Source organism: Dromaius novaehollandiae, chromosome 24 (genome assembly GCF_036370855.1).
Source record: "Dromaius novaehollandiae isolate bDroNov1 chromosome 24, bDroNov1.hap1, whole genome shotgun sequence".
NCBI lineage: Eukaryota > Metazoa > Chordata > Aves > Casuariiformes > Dromaiidae > Dromaius > Dromaius novaehollandiae.
The window spans coordinates 8,716,924-8,736,664 of record NC_088121.1 but is presented as its reverse complement, the minus strand read 5'-3'; the positions used below and the strand labels follow the sequence as shown (position 1 = coordinate 8,736,664).

General features: G+C 55.2%; 1 long non-coding RNA gene across 1 annotated transcript in view; it reads left to right on the top strand.

Annotated features, from left to right (window-relative positions):
* LOC112988483 (uncharacterized) overlaps positions 1-19,741 on the top strand; it is a 45,748-nt gene that overhangs the window by 13,059 nt on the left and 12,948 nt on the right. The window contains exons 4-6 of the long non-coding RNA XR_003260547.2: positions 47-276; positions 948-1,133; positions 4,093-4,263. This is a non-coding gene — a long non-coding RNA (uncharacterized LOC112988483). The remainder of the gene's footprint in view (positions 1-46; positions 277-947; positions 1,134-4,092; positions 4,264-19,741) is intronic.

Genomic DNA, 19,741 nt, shown 5'->3' with positions numbered 1-19,741 from the left:
TGCTTCAGGGGCTATTCTTTAGGCAAAACTCTTTTTTATCTCTCAGAAGGTGCCAGGAACCCTCTGTGCCCCCATCGGAGGATAGGGAGCAGGTCTGCGTCCCGCTGAGACAGGCAAGGCTTAGGCCAGCTATTTGTGGGAAAAGAGCTCTGTATGGTGGTCACTGGAAACTGCTTTCTGGGAAGACAGAGTGGCCTTCACCCTTCATCCCCAAGAAACGTGCCTGGCTGTTCACAGTGTCCCATGCCTCTTCTGTGACCTGTCACCACCTCTCAGGTAGGACAAGTTTCCCAAATCCCACCCAGGCTGTGGTGCAGGGCCCTGATGACCCAGTCCTCCTGCACCAGGAGAGCAGTGGTTGTGCCCATGTTGGTAGGCAGGGCCAGCCACCTGCCAGTCCCTCCTCCAGCACCCCCCTTCCTGGCCTCATTGGTCATATAACGGCTTCTAGTTATCCCCAAGGTGCCAGTCCCCAGGCTGGACAAGCTGCTCCTAGAAGGACTCACCCAAGGGTCGTCTCGTGTGTAGTAGGTGCAAGGTGACATTTGCCGCCTTCTCAACACGGCTGCCCTTGACTCCCCTGGAGCCCCACACCTAGGTGAAACCCTGAAGCCTGGAGGGTTGAGGAACATGATTCCCGTTGAGTTGTCATCAGGTGGATGCTTAATTCTTCAGCCTGCTTTGAGAGCTACAGTGTTATAGACCACATTCCCCAAATAAGGGTTATATATATAAGGTGCTGCTGCTGCTGATCTACTGTAAGTCTGGACCCGAGGTAGATGCTGGTGTGGCTGCACGGGTCTCTCTGCTGAGCGGAGCTGGAGATGTGATGCCCAGCTCTAAACATGGGGTGGAGAGAGGAGCGGGGCAGGCGTTGTGTATGGAGAAGGATGTAGGGCCCCAGCATGGCATTTGCCTCCCCGGCTGAGTTTCACGCACTCATGCAGCACCGGGGAGCCCTGAGGACGCGACGCAGCCGTGCAAAAAGCACCCACGGTGCCACGGCTCCTGCTACGCGTGAGCCGGACTGAGCACGCCTGTTTGCCCTTGCTGACGGAGAGCGAAACCCTGCACGCGCGTGGGCGGAGGAGGAATGTCCAGCACGTCTGCCTGTGGGACGGCGAGCGCGCCAGGTGCGTGGGAGTGCGAAGGGTGGGATAGCGCCCGGCCAGGCAAGCGTGACGGCGTGGATCAGCGCGGGCGCGCATGTGGGTGCCTGCGTGTGCGGGGTGCAGCACGGCAGAGCGGGACGCAGGCTGAGAGGGGTGCGGGCACGGAGGACTATCCGTGAATGATTTTGCAGGGACGTGCAACCCCGTCAGCGTGGGGCTCGGGGGCACGTGGACGTGTGCGCGTGTTGTGCGGGTGAGCGCCAAGCACGTCTGCGTAGGCACGGCTGGCCGTGGGGCGCATGTGGCTTTGGAGACCTCCATTGCACACCTGCAGGATGGACACGGGCAGTTCTGGTGGACACGGGACTTGCAGACCAGAGCCTGCGTACGTGTGCTTGTGTGTGTGAAATCAGCTGCCTCCACGGCAGGTGCAAGACTGCAACCTCCGGCGACGATGTCTCATCTGATGTTTCTAGTCCTGGCCACCATCCATCTCATCCTAAGCAGACCATGTAGAAGGTCCAATGAAGGTGCCTGATATCGAACTGACCAATTTTCCGTGAGTGAGAGGCTCAGATGGAGACTCCTACGCAGGAGACAGAGTTACATGATACGAATGCCAGCCCCTCATCCCAGCCTCACGAAGACTTTTTCCAAGGCTCAGCTCTCAGCGAGGGGGTGCAGAGATTGCTGCTCCACAGCCATGGATGTCTCCGTTCTGCCGAAAGGAGGGATGCTTTCCAGCTAAGGAGCATCAGAGCCATCGCTCAGATCTGAAGCATATGGGGACCTGCAAGAAGACACATCCTTTCTGCAGGGAGAACTGCAAATATGGTGGGGACCCTATGGACTTCTCCATAACCTGCAGCTGTTTTTTTCCAGAGCAGCTCCTTCCTTGGTGGGAAGCTATGGAGCCTATAGAGAGATCTTGGGGTATTCTGCACTTAGCTGCAGGCCAGAGGGAGCTCGATCTCATCTCCGTTGTAGTCAGTGGACAGTCAACCAAGCAAACCTCTTATGCATGGTGAGAGCCTCTCAGAAAACGTACTGCCAGCAGCTTTGGCTGGCTGGTGTCTGCACATTGCTGTGATCCTGCAGTGCCCAGAGCCAAATCCTCATGCCCTGTTCAACGTGACAACCCTGCTGTTCTTATACATCGGTTAGGAATTAAAATGCATTTTTGTCCTGTAGGATATGGACAGTGTCAGCATTTTCCCTTGCTGGTTTCATGATCGTGGGGGATCCAGGTACCTACTGATGCACGCAGACACGCAGAAACTCAGCAGAAGTTTCTAGGGAAGGTCAGAGTCTCTGCATTAAAAATCTTTTCTGGGTATGTTTTTCTCCTGACAAAACTGAGGCTGTCGCAAGAAGCAGTGGCCAGTTTCTGACTGACAGCTCATGATTTTGTCAATAAGCTGCGGTAGTACAAAAACACCCCCACTTTGTTTTCATTGCTGAATGAAGATGTACACTGAAAAAGATTCCGTTGCATGCAAACCCCACATTTTCCTCAAATGTGTTGCACTATGCCCCAGATTTTTTTGTTTCTCATCTGATAGCAAAAATGACTTAAAATTCAGACTATAGTAAATGAATTTAAAGTGACGGCTTGCAGTTCCCAACAGATAATCAGAAGCAGAATTACTTTGCATTGTATTGGCTAATTTGCTGAATCGTGCAGTCATTTCTTCTAATCAAATGGAAGGGGCTTTAACTGCTAGATTTATTGCTAAATGAACTCCTCTATAGTATAAATGATTATGAATTTCTGCAATTGATTGCACAATGAATAGCTCTTTTTATCACTCCAGAGAAATATAAGGATGGGATTTCAGGCCATTAATTTTTATGGGAGTTCAATGTCAGGGCTCCTTGGGGAGCTTTGAAAATCACAGCCCTTAATTTTTAATTTTCAGTCCTTATAAACAATGCTATTTATTTGGGTGTGCCTGTGAGCCGAGGGCCAGTCAAACATCAGTTTTTCGTAGGCCCTGCCAAACACTGGATCTTTTGGAGTTTATTATTTTAATCTGTAATTACAGAGGAGGAGTCGAGCCCTGATGCACAGCCCATTTCTATGCTGTCTTTTCCCTGGTCCCTGACCTCGCTTGGCTGCATTTGATGCATTCGGTAGAGGACCCACACCCGGGTCTATAAAGGGGGTCGTGCGAGAGTCGTGTGACGTGTAAGAGCCCAAAGGGTAGTTTTGGGGGGAGGATTCGTTCCTGCTGCGCTGGGCCTGGGCAGTCGTGTACCTTGAAGTGACAGCAGGGGCTTGAAGGAGCCAAACTGAGTTTCAGAGGTGAGAAATGCCTGGAGGGGGCTGCTCCCATGGGGGTCCCCAAGAGGGTCCCCCCCACGAGCTGTTCAGCAGATGCTGTACCGGGCTGATTCCCAGGACGTGGGAGCAGCTGAGAAAATCGGTGGGGAAGCACTCTCTGCCTGTCCCGCAGAGGGGATAGGATGCAGGAGAGGTTGGGGAAAGTGTCCTTGCAGTGTTTGCTCTGGTGGCGATCATGGGAGTTTGGTCTTTGTCCTGAATCGTCTGCAGCCAAGACTGGAGTTGGCATCCCGTGCCCGAAGAATAGCAAGCGGATTTGGAAATGGGAACCCATACCGTGACCTTTATCTTTCTCAAGAGAAATGGCATCAAATCCCACATGTCCCCTCAGGGGACAGGCATCCGCCCAGAAGTGTCTCGTGTGGCTTCCACTGCAATGACCTTATTGCCCTGACTCACATCTTCCTGGCCTGACTTTACCTCTCACTCCCTGCTCTGCTCCTGCGCTGGCCCTTTACAGGCCGGGTGCCTGGGGGTCCCGTCTCTGCTGGAGGGGTCCCACTGCGGGGGTCCCATCCGGTGCCTCCCTGTGACAGGACCCCGTTTACACGGCCTGGCACCAGTGTCACCATGCTGCTGCCTGTCAACGGAGGAGCGAATCTGCCTGATGCTGTTGCTTTTTCTCACCTTTTGCAGGAGCTCTGTGGCTCTGGAAAAAACCACAGGTGTTTGTAGCCTGGACCGAGCCTCACCTGGACCAAATATCAGCTGCAGGTTAAATCTGAGCAAAAAGCCAGGAGAAGGCCTGAAAAGAGAGCTGGGAAAACAGACATCAGCCAGTGTCCACCAAAGACAGAGACCAAGAATGTGAGTTACTGCCTCTCCCTTTTTGGCTGTCTGTGGATGCCATGCCAGCTGTTGTGCCAAGGGGACGGTTTGTGGTGCCCCTGGTTTGGGATGGGAGGGGGTTAGTGGGGGTTGCCCTCCCCCTCAAAGCCAGCTCTAGGGAATGGAGGGCACTTGTGGGGAGAGGGCCTGAGGGCACGGGGGGTGGAAACTTTCAGCATCCGAGGCCTGGAGGCAGGTAGAACGTGGGGATGCCGCCAGAAGCCGCAGCGGTGCTTCCGCGCTGGCCCCAGCTTATTTCCCCATCCTGGGAAATCCTAGCTGGCTGGCGAGCACTGCAGGTTTGTGAGGTCCTCCCCGGCCCCCCTTCCAGTGGTCACGCTTGCAGCTGGCCCCCGAGGCTTCCTGGAGACCACTCATCTGCCAGTGCTTCTGCTTTATTCGTGCTCCCCTCTGAGAAATGGGGAGGCAGCTGCCTCGACATCCCCGGTGCCAGTGAGAGCCCAAAGGAAGCTCAAAACCAGCCACAGCAGACAACACTGGGTGTGCGACCCTGGGCTGATCCGGTCCAGGACCCGAGGGACCGGGAGCCCCCAGGATCTCCCTCTGGGCTTGGAAGCCTCTGTGCACGGTGGTCTCAGGTGGGAGACTCTTTGGTGACCCCTCGCTGCCAGGTGAACCCTTGTTTGCGCAGTTGCCCGGCGGATGAGATGTATTTATAGCTGTTGTTAAATCATAACCGTGCAGCTGAGGGACTGGGCCGGTTCCAAGGACTGCTCACGCCGATCTGGCGGGGGATGGAGGCAGGTTACATATTTACACATTAGTTTAAAATGTGGATTCTTTCCCCCGGGGCCCAGAATGGCTCATAGGCAGCTGCTCCAGCCATCAACTCAGCTCGTATTTATTTGTGTTTTTCAAACATTTAGTCAGTATTTACACAATAGACGCAATATTAGTAATATCTGCAATAATTTATATGATACCAAATGGGATTTCTCACGGCCAATGGGCTGCCAGGGGACTTGGCCCCTGCTCCCTGTTAAAAGCTCGAAAAAGTACAAATTAACAAGCCATAAAATAACGTCTTCATAAAAGCTCAAGGAAAAAAAGGCCAGATCCTGGGAGGTGCTGAGTGATCGTGACAGCCCTGAGGGTCGCCGTGAACGGAGGGTGCCCAACATCTGTGCAAACTGCGGCTCAGCTGTCCGGTGAGAAGCATGAAGGGTCCTACAGTGCCCTCCCAGCCTGGACATCGGTGTTGCTCTCCGTTGGCCGTAGTGGGAGCAGGAGCAAATCGACCTGTGAAGTCTTGAGGGGTGGTGGGTGCAGGTGGGAGCAGGGGAGCCCCTTTATCTTCCAGGTGATGACAGCCGCCCACATCCCATGGGGGTGGAAAGCCTGCAGCTTCCTCATCTCATGCTGCTGAGATAATTCTGCAGGTGCCCTTGGTGAAAAGAGATGACAGGAGGCAGCTAAGCTTTGGGGCAGAGAAGGACTGGGGGGACACGTGCCGGCAGCGACCTCTGGGAGGGAAACCAATGCACGTCCATCATCTTCAGGGCTGGTCCCTGCTGCCAGCCCCAGTCCTCTGGGCATGGTGCTGCTGCAGGGACCAAAAAATGACTGCTGCATGTTGGGGACACATTTTAAGGTGAGACAAGCTAAGATGAGAACATTTGGGAACATCTTCATGTTGACCAATATTTTCCCATCTTGCTCCTGGAAAGCAAGAAAGTGAAAGGCTGGGGGAGCTGGGCTTTGGGCTTTTTTTCAGTTTATTTATCAAATGTTGGGTTGTCTGCTAGCCAAAGCTATTTTGCCAAACCCCAATGTTGTGCCTTGACTCAACACAAGACCCCCTTTTTTCCCTTGGATATGTTCACCCTGGGGAAAGTGGTTTTCCAGCCTGTATCTTCCCTGGCTCATGACTTTCCCTCTGCCAGGGTGCCCCTCCACTGAGCTGTGCTGCCCTGCACCTCCAGCAAAGACGTGGCGTGATATTTCAGGGGCTCTATGCAAGTAATTCTTGCAGGCTCCCATGTCTGCAGGGTACGTTGCAAAGACCTGAATCTCTCTCTCTTCGCTGGAGCCCTTGGAGAGCCCCTGATCTGTGCTAGCTGCACTGCAGGGTGTGAATATGTGGTCAAAGAGGGCACCCTGCCACATCAGCACCCTCGAGCTGCTGGTACCCCAAATGCTGTCCCCAGCACCTTGTACCTGTGGCTGTGGCAGTGACATTAGACCAAGGGTGACCTTTTTCTGCTGAAACTCCCCTGGCACCAGCTCCGCCTCCCCCTAAGCCAGGCTCAGCTTCTTGGGGATCGCTCACGAGCCAGTCCTCTTCCGTCCCTCGCGCTGCAGCCCCTGCAGTGATCACACTGCTGCTCATGGGCTGGCCGGGGCCTCGGGGGACGGTTGGAGAATTAAGCCTTTGGCATCTACCCTGCTTTCTCTTCCCTTTGCGTCTCCCCTCCCACCCACTCCTGATGCCAGGGAATGTCGCCATTTCACCCCTGTCATTCACAGTCATCTTGGCCGTCGCAGCCCTCCCCACGGACGTCGCCCTGGGCTAGGCTGAAGGGCTGCTGCTCCCCTCCTGCTCCGTTTCCTGCTCCTGACTTTGGCCCAGGGCTACGGACTGCCGGCAGTGGCATGGGCCAGGATGGTGGGGGGCTGAGATGATGGAGCGTGGAGCTGGTGGCAGAAGTTTGTGAGCGTGGGGTGGGGTCTTGCAGCATAACGTAACCGTGGGGCACATGGTCCAGGGGGCCTGGAGTGCCAAGAGGCGTGTGTTGTATTTCAAGCAGCTCCACAGTGTCTCTGCCTCTGCAGCCACTTGCCATATTCAAACCAGATGCAATATCCGCTTGTCAGCAGCGTAGCGTGCATGGGGGGATTTCATTCATATGCTTTGGACCTATCCCAAGCCAAACAAATGATGGAAAGGCGCAATTAACCCAATCTCAAATCTAATCCGCTCTGAGTGCCTCTCTGTCCTGGGCTCTGCCTGCTCCACGTGGTGGTGACTGGCCTCCAGATATGTGTGAGGAGATGTTGGACGCTTGGCCAATAGAGAAAACTGTGGGAATTGGAGACTGGGGTCTGTCTGCAGAGCTACTGCTGGGCAGGGTGAGCCCAGCACAAAGGTCTAACCTTTGGGTGGCAGGCACCAGCGTGTGTCCCAGGAAGGTATCACATGAGGCTGGGCTCACTTGCCTCCTGCCAGTGGGAAGGGACCAGGTCACACCCATCAGCTTTTCTGAGACTGTGGTGATGGCTGTGGGATGCCAGTGCAGTAGGGACGAAGAGGGATCCCTGGAGAACAGGCGGTCAGAGGTCTTTGGAGAGCTGTGGCAGACCAAGGGTGATCACAAGAGGATCTGGATGCTCTTGTATGGACACCCTGGTGCAGTTCACCAGGGATGTGGTCAAGGCCCCAGGGCAGGAGAAACATGCTGCTTCTACCAGCCATGCTGCTTGCCTTGGAGCTCAGGGTTGGCTCCATAGAGCTGTCAGATGTCCCCAAGGCTATGAGCTGTCTTCCTGGAGACTTTCTGGCCCCATCATGCCACTTCCCCTCCTCATATCCCTCTTGCTGTGGGCCAGCTGGGTCTTCTTCTACCTCTACCAGCTCCTACCAGGTACCTTCCAGAAAGGGCTTTTTATAGATCACTGCCCATAGGCTTTGCCTTCTCTTCAGTATGGTGTCTTCCTTGCATGGTGGAGGAAAGGCTCTTACACACCTCTTCCATGGTCCTCCTGACACTGGATGTCTTCTAACTGCAAACTTCATTCGCAGCTTTCTGTCCTTTTGTTTAGGATTATTTGAGACATCATCTACTGCACATGGCCTTGAACTCCAGACACATCATTGTTCCCTGATGGGAGCTTCAGAGCATGGCTGTGAGGCAGGAATTCTCCTGGTTTTTAACTAATGATGGAAACACTGAGCATTTCAGCTGGCCCTGGGCTGGCCGGCACTGCCAGATGAGTCCCTACGACTCTAGTGGGTTGTTCTGGGGGCTGCTCAGGGCCTGATGGGGAGAGGAGCACTGTGGAGAGGAGTCGTGAGGAAGCTGGCTGTGACACCGTGCAGGGAGCCCAGTGGAAATGTCCCCTGGGGGCACTGCTGGCTTCCCCCAGCCCTGGTTCCTCATCCAGCTTGGGTGGACTCCAGGCCCTGGGGAAATGCTGTCTCCACTCAGGTCCCAGGGAAGGTGTCTGGATTCAGGATTTGCAGGTGGTGGTGGGGAGAATTTGGCGTTCTGCTAGGTTGGGTTTGCCAGCTCAGAAATAGCTCAAACCTTGCAGCACAGAGTTTCCAGGATGCTGTCAGAGCCCCAGGAACCTCCGGACCTGGTGCAGAGTTGCCCGGCATGACGGAGCCCCTCCAGCCATGGCCTGGATGCTGGGAGGGGCCTTTCTCATCCGTCCTCACTCATGATATGAAGGCACATCCTGGGGGAGGAGAGCATGATGCCCTCACTTCCTTGCCAGCTTGAGGGGCAGGGATGTGCCCAAGTTTGCTGAGAGTTGGAAATGGATCCAGGAGGCTCACAATCCGTTGCCTCTCCTGACTCCAACTTCACCGACCTCTTGCCTCTTGCAGCCCCAGGCATATATCCGTCTGAATCCCATCTTTTCCTGTAGGCCATCCTCAGCTGGCTCCATCCCAAGTCTCCCTGCTCTCCTGAACCCAGCACAGGTTGCCCTTGCTCCACTATCCCACCTCTCCAGCTGCTTTTGCCCTGCTTGCTCTCTCTCATCTGTGATGGACTAGTTCTGCTCTGCAGCTGTGTGCTCTGTGCTCCATTCCCGTCTTCCTGCAATGCCGATGGCTCCAAGGAAGACCAGGATAGTCCCTTCAGCTCATGCCAGCTGTGCTGTCTGCCAGGGCCTTCCTGGCAGCTTAGCAAGCTGTTTGGGCTGGGTTTCTCTGTCTGGGTTCCTTTATACCTCATTTCACTACAGCTATCTGGATGTCTGGCCACTAAACAGGCATTGTGGCCTGTTTATGGTAGCCAGCAAGGCCACATGGCCCTCTGAGTTTCCTAAGGCTATTTTCCTGGGCTAATGATCCTGCTCCATCACAGATGCTCTCTGCCTGAGCCATCCCATCCAGGGAGGATTTGGGCTGGCACTGGGGACATATCTGGCCCTTGTCACAAGCTGTCATGAGCAGTGTTAAAGACACTGATTTTTCCTTGTGGGCTGTATGAGTCATAAATGAAGATCAGAAAAGCGCGGGACTAGCTCCAAGCCCCTCCAGCATCCTGTCCTTAGGGACTCTTCCTGGGGAAGGGATGGGGTCTCTAGTGGGCAACAGAACTTCATGGGACTCCCAGGAAGGATTAAGTGATGAGCTGACCCCATGAGGCATCTTCCTTTCTCATCTGTTCTCTCATGCTTAGAGCTGCTCTCCAGGAAGGGTTTGATGGATCTGATGTCTTCAGTGCAGATCAGCAGCAGGCCACCTGCCTGGGTTGACCATGGACCATTGTGGTGAGGTAGCAGAGGGGGTTTATCCAGATCAAGCTCACTGGTGTGGACATTTTCAGAATGCCTTTGCTCTGGTGTGAAAAAGCTCCTTGGTTTGATAGTGTGATCTCCCCCGGTGTGGCTCCTTCTAGCATCTACATAATGTATGAATAGATAGATAGCTGTTCCCATGCACATGAGTGACTCTTCAACCTGTGTCCGGTGCAAGAATTTGCAACAAGGCGGCCACATCTGCCTGAGCCTGCAGGCAGCTCACATAGGTGCCTGAGGATCAGCTGCCACTTCTGCTCTGGAGCCAAATCCAGGGAGCTGAGTGGAGCCCAGCAGGGCCATGCGGAGTTGACATCATGGTCAGGCACCCCACAAAGATCGGGGTATCTGACAGCTCAGGTGAGCTCAGGTGGCTCCCCTTTGCCAGGTGGAGCAGGAGGCTCGAGGTGACCAGAGCCTGTGCTGAGAAGGGGCCAAAGGCAGCAGGGAGGTTGCAGCAAGGAAAGTGGCTCTCACATGTAATCACAAGTGTTTGTGAGTCAGGACCTGGCAATTCACAAGTCTGGCTTTAAAAATTAGATGAAAGCAAAGAATACACTCTGCACTCTCCTTAGATGCCATCTACAAGCTGCCAAGTCACACTGTGAGAAATTCCTCACAACCCCATGGGCCAGGAAGGGATAAAGAGGAAGGATGCAGCCGTTCTTCACTAATCCCCCGACTCCAGGAGCTGAATCTTGAAGGAAACACTAAATCCTGCGAAATGCGTGCTGAGAGTTGGCCAGACTGCAGTGTCCTCAGTAAGTCTGGTCTCTCCCTGCACCGTTGGGTGTGGGCTGGCCCACCCAGACTAGGGCCTGCAAGGATGGACACGGCTGTCATGTCCCTTTTGATGTCGGATCTTCCTCTTGCGTTTGAGCTGTTGGGAAGGCCCCGTGTGGGATTTTCACACTGAGAGAGGTGTCGGGGCCTCCAGGCTCAGAGCATGCGGCGTGGCACTTGCACACATGCTTGGGGTTGGGATTGCTTCCGCTGTGCTGGGGCTTTCGATGCTTTGCCAGTGCTCGACCTCAGAAATCCCCATCTTCCAGCGCTGCTGGAGGCCATCTCCACTGGAGACCATCCTGGTTGCGGCAGCTGGATGGGATATGGAGCCATCCCGCCGTCGGACTCCATCTAGTGGCACATCTGGGCCTCGGCGCAGCCGGACCATCTCCATCCCAGCCGCTCCACTGCCTGCGCCACTGGATGCCGGAGCAACCAGCTGGTCCTGGCTTTGGCCATGGGTGCTGAATCCCCAGCAAATTGCTCCCTGCGTCTCTTCCCTGTCCCCGGATGTTCTTGCCATGCCGTGGGCAGCTCGGGAAGAGCGTTTTGTAGCAGCAGTCTGTTTATGAACAAGGTAAACAGACGATGCGGTGGAGGTATTTGCAGCGAAGCCTTTGCCTCATCATCCAGCAGGGAGAGCCAGCTAAAAAGCAAGTTGGGTTTTGGCCATTTCGATTGGACAGTCCAGCTGGCAAGTTGTGCACGTTTGTCCCTTCCAGGGGTTACAGATGTGTGCTGGACACTGTGGGAATGGGATTTTATAACAGTAATTAGTTTATTCCTGAGGTAAGCAGTATAAATAGGAGAAAAATTTGTTTCCTGTTCCAATGCAAATAACCAACTGGCAGCCAGTTGGATAAAGGCCATTGAATATCAAAAGCCGAACAGGGGACTATGTCAGCTCTATATCCCCTTCTGGCTTATTTGCATGCTGGTTGGTAGAGGAATGTTTCTCTTTAGGTTACTAAATTTACTAGCTTACTGTATTTTTTTAGCTTGGGGCTGGTTATTTGAGTGGCCACTGGCCAACTGGCTGCCTACTGTTTATTTGAATGGCTGGTGGCCAGCGTTTGTCACTGGTCCTCTGAGCATCCAAAACCCCATCGATGATTATTGGCCCCGGAGAACGGGCTTCTTCTCAGCTCAGCTGACCCCGTGTCAGTGGCAGGGCTCTGCGTCACATCCCCACAGGCCTCTTCTCTTCTAGCCACGAGCTTTTTGCTCTTGCTTTTGCTCTTGGAACGACCACATGTTTTCTTTTTGCCTTTTTCTCTTGCTTTTATTTTTTTCTACAGTGGCACAAGCCACAGCTAGAAAGAGCTCCTGCTCCATGGAGCTGCTATTCTCTGCTGAGCCCTGCTTTCTAATAACGCCTTGGCCCGTCTCTGCTGTTCCTGCACCAGGGGCGTGAAGTTCTCCTCCCGCTCCAATAAACACTGCATCTGTGTTTTCTCCAGGCCTCCTTCGCGTCGAGTCCCAGAGCTTTGTAGCCAGACTGGTGCAGGATCCTCATCCTCTGCAGACTGTGGTTTGAGCAGAGCGGGACCTCGGCTGGGTTTTGGTGCTTTCTCTCTCACCACGATGACCAGCCAGGACAAGGCTTCACTCTTCTCACAGAGGAGAAGTGGCTGGTTGTTGTCCCAGTGAGACCCACCAAACCATAGGTCCCTGGTCTGGGTATTGATGTTAGGTTAGTAGGACTGGGCTCCGCTCCCTTCTTACTCAGACCTGGAGCAAAGAAAGACTTTCTTTTCCTTCTCATCCGCAGCAGAACCATGTGCCCATTTCTCTGGGACTTCTTGCCCTTCTTGCAAGCCACTGGATTTTCCTCTTCCTGCTGATGCTTTCACATGGGAGGATGCAGCAAGACTTTGGGGAGCCCTGACTATGCCTGTGACCCAAGGCCTTCAGCATCTCCCTCCATTCATCTGTCTGCTGGGTCTTCTCTTCTGCTGTCCTGCACTCACCCAGGATCTTAACAGCTACTGAAAAGTCTCCTTCCCTAAATCAGCCTTGCAAGGACAAGCAACTTTTTGCAGCGGGGCGAAACACCAGCCCACTCGCCTCTTCCTCTCTCCACAGCCACAGTCGTGTGTGTTTGGGGTCTCGCTCTGCTCCATGCCTAGCCCTTTCTGCTCAGTGTGCCCAACTGGGACTCATTTAGATGCAGTAATTGGCAGGATCTCCCTGACTTATCAACCCGTTCATGTGGGATCGGTATGTACAGGCCCTCTGCTTCTTGCAGCTCCTTGGCCTCTTCTTCACTGGCGTGAAAACCATACCACTGAGATCATGTTCCTCCTGTGGCTAGCTGCAAAGACATTTCACAAGAACTGTGGCCAGGTCCATAAGTACCCCTGGTTCTCCTGGAGAAAGTCCACCCACTGCATGTAAGTTGCCCAGCATTTCCAGTGGTTCTATACACACTCGTGGTCCTGTGTGGCTCCATGTGGACCCTTTTCCTGCCCCTGAGAGCAGCTGATGGCCTCCGGTGTGTCCCAGAAGGATGAGATGCTAGTGAGTCGGCAGGGCTCTGGCTGCCAAGGAGTGGATCAGGGCAGGGCCCTTGTGCCCATCTCTACCCCGCCATCACCATGCAACTCCCAAGGCAGATGAATCCCTGGCCCCTGCCCTCCCAGCCCTCTCCTGGGACAAGGGCTGGGGCTGGCATTGCTCTGTCTCTGAGCTCAGCCCAGCTGGGCATTGCCGGAGGCTCCTCCAGGGACTGGGAGGATATTTGTACCAGCCTGTCTGTGATGGGAGGTGGAAACCCGGCTGTGAGGTGCTTGCACGGACCGAGAGCATCTGTATTGTCACAGGCTGGACCACAGGTGTCTGGAGAGACACTGGGCTCCTGTCTTGACCTTCCCAGCATCCCAGAAGCTCCAGACCAGGATGGAGGGAGGATGGCTGGGGGCATGGTCACACCTCACTGCTCTGAGGATGCCTCAGATGGTCCTGCAGCATAGGAAGGGATGTCTCCGGCAGGGAGCTGCCCAAACAGGCTTCAGAGGTGGTCTGGCCTTGGCGTAGGCTAGCAGCTCCTCTTGGTGTCCGAACGCTGCACGGACGTATCTTGTTCCTCGCTGGCGTTAGCTCAATGAAATGCCTCCTCACCAGGCTCCCATTGAGAAGAGCCCCCCTTCCCTTCCCTCCCCCTCGCTGAGCTGCTGTGCGAATGAGGAGTTGCCACTACCAGCCCAGTGGTTGCAGAAGACGAGATTTCATCTCCTCGTCCTTAATTCCTCCAGCCGCTCTGCCAAATCCAGCCTCCATCCCGCCTGCTGCTGGCTGGCTCTCCGGCGCATTCACAGCCCGCCATACAAAGTCGCTTGGGATTGTTTTGAATTTAAAATCCTATTAGTCTTAAATTAATTGCCTTTTCTTGCAGAGCAGCGGGTTGGAACTGGCAGGCCTGGCCTGTAATTATTAACTGGGGAAAGGCTTGCGTGGAGAAAAGCTGCTTCTCTCCTGCTGGGTTTTGCTCTATAGGCCCAGCCCTTCTGTCCTGCTTTCTTCTTTGGCTTTTATTAACCAGCTCATCTCCTTTTGCTGATCACCCTTTTATCTGGGAGGGATCGGGAAGCTTTGAACCTTGGAATTAAATTCTCCTCAGAGCCATGACGAAGGGGCAAGTTTTGGTTCATTTCACTCTCGGGGGGAAAGTGAGAAAGCCCGACTGGGAACCGAAATGCATCTGTGAGGGTGTCAAGGGGTTAATGGAGGAGGGGCTGACTGCAGCACCTGGGGAAATGGTGAGCACTCATGTCCCCTCTCTGTCCTGTGGGTTGACGTCCCTAGGCTGACAGGCGTCAGGACAAACCTGCCTACCGGTGCGGAGAGCTCCCAGCTCCCCTGAGTCCTTCTTGCAGGAGATTATTCTGGATCTGCTGGGAGCCTTGGATCGGGCATAAGCCAGGAGAGGCCCCAAAGATTCTCCAAGGACGTGCTTGGGCCGTGACTGCAATCAGCTTGGGCACGATGGCACACCAATTTTAAGATGAGAATGGAGACGCTCAGGAGATCTCCTGACTCCCAGACCGGATGTTTTGTGTGAATTGGCACATATCAGGACGAAGACGGTTTGCAGACCTGGGTCAGGGACTGGTGAAGCTGCTGAAGGGCTTCCTGACCTGCGAGCTGCCTCTCTCCCAGCCACCCAGCTGTGCTTGCAAGCTCGGTGCTGCTCCGGGGTGCAGTGATGGTGCTGAGCCCCAGGAAGCCAGGCAGGATGCTTCGTGCACTGCACCTTGTCCCCGCATGGGACAGCAGCACGGTCCCATGTAAGCAAGGGGCAGGAGGGGCCCTCGCCCTGGGGTGCTGGTACAAGAACGGGCTGTGCCATGGGAGGACACTTCCTGCCCGGGCAGCAGCGTTGCTGGTCACATTAACAAGCTGCTTTGGCTCTTTTCCCTTTCGGGTGGAGCTGAGGGCTCGCTGTGCCAGATCCCATTCCCAGCAGCCCTGCCTGCTTGTGCCCAGCTGCTGCCAATCTCCCTGAACCCATTTGAGGAGTGGGAAGGCTAGTGATGCCCTGGTTCTGCTCTGCATGTGGATGTGGTTTAGCAGGTCCCTGGTGTCCTCGTGGATCTCGTGCCAGGGCTTTGCTGGCTCACTCCAGCCCCCCAGCCAGGAGAAAGCAGAATCCAATATTTTACCATCTCTTCAAGGAGGCTGGGACTCTCTCAGAGGACCCACTCACATTTTAAGTCTGAGCCACTGGCTGGAGCAATATCCATCAGCAGGTACCGTGCACAAGCCCTGGATCCCCTCCATCCCCATCCCCAGACACAGTGCGCTGGGAGGAGAGCGGTCCTGGGAGCAGGACAGCAGTCTGGGCTTCTCCAGGATTTTTGATTCCCGGTGACAAATCTCTCGTCAAGTCTGTGCATGACTGAAATTCATCTTGGCTTGCGGGAGCTCAGCGAGCCCAGCCAGGGAGGAAGGGAGGGGAGGCCGGCAGCGCACAGCAGTTCAGCTCGCCCAGCCTGCCTGGCGGATTAGGCAGAAACGGCTCTCGCCACGACGGCTCATGGGCAGGGTGAAACAGGAACTCTGGCTTCACAGACAGAGTTATTTTGGTAGCTGTGTGCAAACCCCCCGTTGGAAAATGTGACACGCTTCTTATCCCCTTGAATTTGCTCACAAAACACTAATTAAGGCATGTAATGAAGACAGCAGCATCCATTAATAAAGAATCATTATGGGGCTGGATTAGCGAGCTTATCGGAAACAGGTGGAAGTGAGCTGAGAGTCTGCTCCGGGCGGCATGTGTGAGCCGAGGCTTTCCCAGCCCTCCAGGACAACGCGCGGGGAGGCTCCGTGGGATGCCCCCCTCCAGCCCTCCTCTGAGGGGCCTGGACCACTCCACCCACTGCAGGTAGGCACTGGACCCTGGCGGGTGTTTTGGAGTTTGACCCTTTCTGTTTGTCTTGTTCTTGCATTTTGCTTTGTGCTAACATGGCTCTGTCTCCAATTTGTGGGTCCTGTTGAGTTCCTGGTCTCAGCAGGACTTGGGGGCATCTGCTTGGCTTGGGGCTGAGAAAGTGGAGGTAGACCCCATGCCTATCACAGCATCATGTCCCCACCTGTCTGCTCCTCATGCCCCGTGTTCCCTGTGCCCCACACCATGGGGCAGCTGGGGGGGGGGGGGTCACAGTCTCTGCAGCCCCTCTGGGCTGGATTTAGGCTGTGAAGGGGCTCAGCCTGGTTGTTTGAAGGTGTGTTGCTCACAGCTGTTTCTGAGCAGTTCAGCAAAGGCCAGTGATGAAGAAAGGTCTGGGTTGTCCTTGGCCTTGTGAGCTTCACTCGGGAGATATTCCAGTGCCACCCTGCACCCCAGCTTTACACCCAGGGCCTGTCTGCCCTCATGTGCACGGGGGATGTGGCAGCCCCATTCCCAGCCACCAACTCCTGTCACCTCCTCTGCCACCAGTGGCTGTTGTGTAGGCTCAGGGGACCCATTGGTCACCTCTAGTACTTTGTCAACCAGATGGTCCCAGCCTGCCTTTGACTGTCTCCAGCTTTAATTCTGGGGTCCCAGTCCACCGGCACAATTCTCCCCCTTTCCCCAGCCCTGTGCCCAGTTCTCCTAGGTCTGCCCATCCCATCATCTCAGCATCCTTCCACATCCTCTTCCTCGCCACATGGCAACAGGCCTCTGTTTCCCAGAGGGTTCAAACCCAGCTGGGATGGTCCTGGCTGTGTGGCCCAATCTCCTGCCCCATGGATGGCTGCACCTGGGCTGGAGGTCAAGCAAGACCTTGGAAAGAGGGTGATGAGTCTTCACTTAGGGGCTGCCCATGCAGGGGAAGGCTGTGCCTTTCCAGTCCCCTCTGTGGGTGGAGAAAGGGCCTCTCTCGCAAACATCTCCGTGCTGCTGCTCTGAGCATCCTTCAGCTGCATTGGTGGAGCTTCTTCAGCATGGCCTGGGCTGCGGGGGACCTGGTGGGAGGCTGGGGGTGGGGGTCCCTCGTGGGGGTCTCGGGAGGAAAGCGGAGCAGCAGGTGTTTTTTCTCGCTTAGGGCACGATGCCCCGTGAAGAGTGGAGGAAGGTGTGAGCCAGCAGTTTGGCCTCATGGAAACGGAAACCGGAGAGGGGAGATTTATCCACGGGCATTATGTGTGGTCTCTACAGAAAGCTGGTAACGCAGGGAGGTCATGCGTTTAGCAGAAGGGATGTTTGGCTGGTGGCTGGGGAATATTTCACGTATTCTGTATTTTTTATACCTGTTGCCATGGCACAGTCTAAAGCAGTTGGGTCTAGGCAGCCCTCCTGCACCCGTGGTGCTGGTCCTAGAAGAGCATCGCTTACTCTAAAACAGGCCTATGCAGGTGCAGGAGGTACCTGCACCATAGGAAGAGCTTGAGAAAGCCCAAGGCAGGAGGTAGCAACAGCTCAGTGGTGCTACTCTTTTTTGGGATAGATTTTTCCTTCGCAGTGAGCAACACTCAACATCTTTCCCAAAAGGAGCTGCTGAAGCTCTCCCCCTCATCCCAGCCTGGCAGGGCTGGAGCAAAGATATTCTTTGTCTTGCATTTATTTCTATGTCTTCAGAAGAAAAGCAAAATCTTCACTCTTCTTGTTTTGGTGCGTGTTTATCCCTGCCGGGAAAGCCGTGGCTGGTTGGCAGAACGTTCCGGGGAACTGATTTCATGGCAGATCTCATAGCAGTGGCTATCTCCCAGCTCGGCCTCTCCGGGGACACGTTCCCATCGGCCGCGCCGTGGCCGGGATGTTCAAAGGAGCTTGTACTCCCACTGCATTCCAGTGCCTGCGCTCACTGCGAATCCGGGAATCGGACGCACGGCTTCAGCTGACTGGCGCGGGGCTGCGCAGTCGCGAGGCACCAGCAGGAAAAGAGGAAACGCTTGCTGTTTTCTTCCTCCACAGCACTTGCACATCTTCACCGCAATGCGTTCTGAAACGTTTTCCCTGGATGAGAGCGGATGTCTCGACTCGGCCTGGGGCAGAGCATCCTCCCTCGTTCCTTTCCATGGGATCTGGTCTTTGGAGCACGAGCTGATGCGCTCCACCAGTTTGGTTATTTCCAAAGTGCGAGGCCTAGAAAGCCGAGACCTTTAGTTTCTTGCAGTCAGAGGGAATTGCATAGCCAGTTGCTGGAGTCTAGATCTTGGCCACTCTCTCTATGGCTCTGGGGGCCCGAACCCAGCAGGTAAATCCCCGCTTCTCCACGTGCCTGTGCACTGGGCAGGGGTACAGAGCTGCTGCACAGAGCCCCAGCCTTTCAGTGGGGCTCCTGCGTGAACTTCTCCCTCCTGGTTTACAAGCTCCTCCTTGGAAAGGAGAGAGCTGAGATCCTGGCTGAACTTTCCCGAGCAGCAGAGACGTCAGAAGAGCGGGAACCCCTGTGATTTACTGCCTTGCTTTGGTCTCTCCTGGTGGATTTTCCTTTCTCCCTTTTGTTTGTTGTTTTACTCCTCTCCTGTCTGCTCGTGGTTTGTGGTTTCCCCCCGGCGTAACCTGAGTAGATTATGTGTTTATCTGCGATTACGTGACACGTTTTGGCTGCCTCATTTGTTTCTGAGGTTATTTGCGGAGCCTCAGCCCTGGCCAGCCCAGGCACATCGGGGTCCCCCGCACAGCATCCCGGCGGGACACACAAGGGTTACGGTGCCTCGTTTCACCCGGAGCAGCCTGTCCCATCCCCGAGCATCCGTGCCGTGGGAAGGCAGAGCTATCCCGCTGTTGCCCAGGCCGGCAGAGGAAGGTTATGTAGATCCCAGATCCCCCATGCATTTCAAGGCTTCCCCCGTCGTGTCACACAGTCCCCGTGCAACCTCCTCCTCTGACCGGCTCTGGCCCTCTCTCCTCCGAAAGACCCGTCCCGCTCGGCCCCAAAAGGGACTATTGTCCTCTCCCACCCTCCGGCCCTTGATCTCCCTGCCAAGCCAGGCTGTCCGGCCCACCCGGGCGGGCAGCTGGCTGACAGCTCTCAGCTGTGGGCTGCCCGGCTGTCGGTGCCTGTGACCGACTCGCGCCGCCGGCAGCCCTGCAGCCTCCTTGGCTGGGACGTGGGGGCTGTTCCCTGCTGCTCCAGCCCCGGCGTGAGGGCAGTGAGCATGGCTTGGAAAGCTCCCACTTTCCTGCTAGACGTTTCCTGCAGCGTCTCACCTTCCCCGTTGCAATCCATGCCCTGTGGGAATGATTTATTTTCTTTGCAGCAGGCTTTTAGGTGCTTGTGGGCTGTCTTCGTATCAACAAACGCGGGGGCTGACCCGTGTGCCGGCTGCGTGAGTGCTGGCTGCAGGCTCTTCCGATCCTCCCGTCCGAGGGAGGATCTTCTTCCCAAGCACTGTGGCATCATGTGTGACACCAGCAGGGACAAAGTGCTGACAGAAAGGTGCAAGGAAGTTAAGAACAGAGGAAGAAAGCCACTATCTGGGATTCGGGCTGCCAGGAGCTCAGCAGCATGGAGCACTCGGATAGCTGCTTCACCCAGGAGCCAGCTTGCCCACCGCCCGCTGAAACCGTCCCGTCTCCACCCTCCAAAGGCACAGCTGGGCAACGCGCTGACCAGTGCTATGCGTGGCCAAAATCACAGGCCTATTTTCTGGAGAAACCTCTATTTTTTCTATTTGGGAGCATAAGGTGAAGATGTCCTGGGTTGCTGTGACCTAGATGAGGGGAGGAAATGCAACCTCAGCAAGTTTGTGG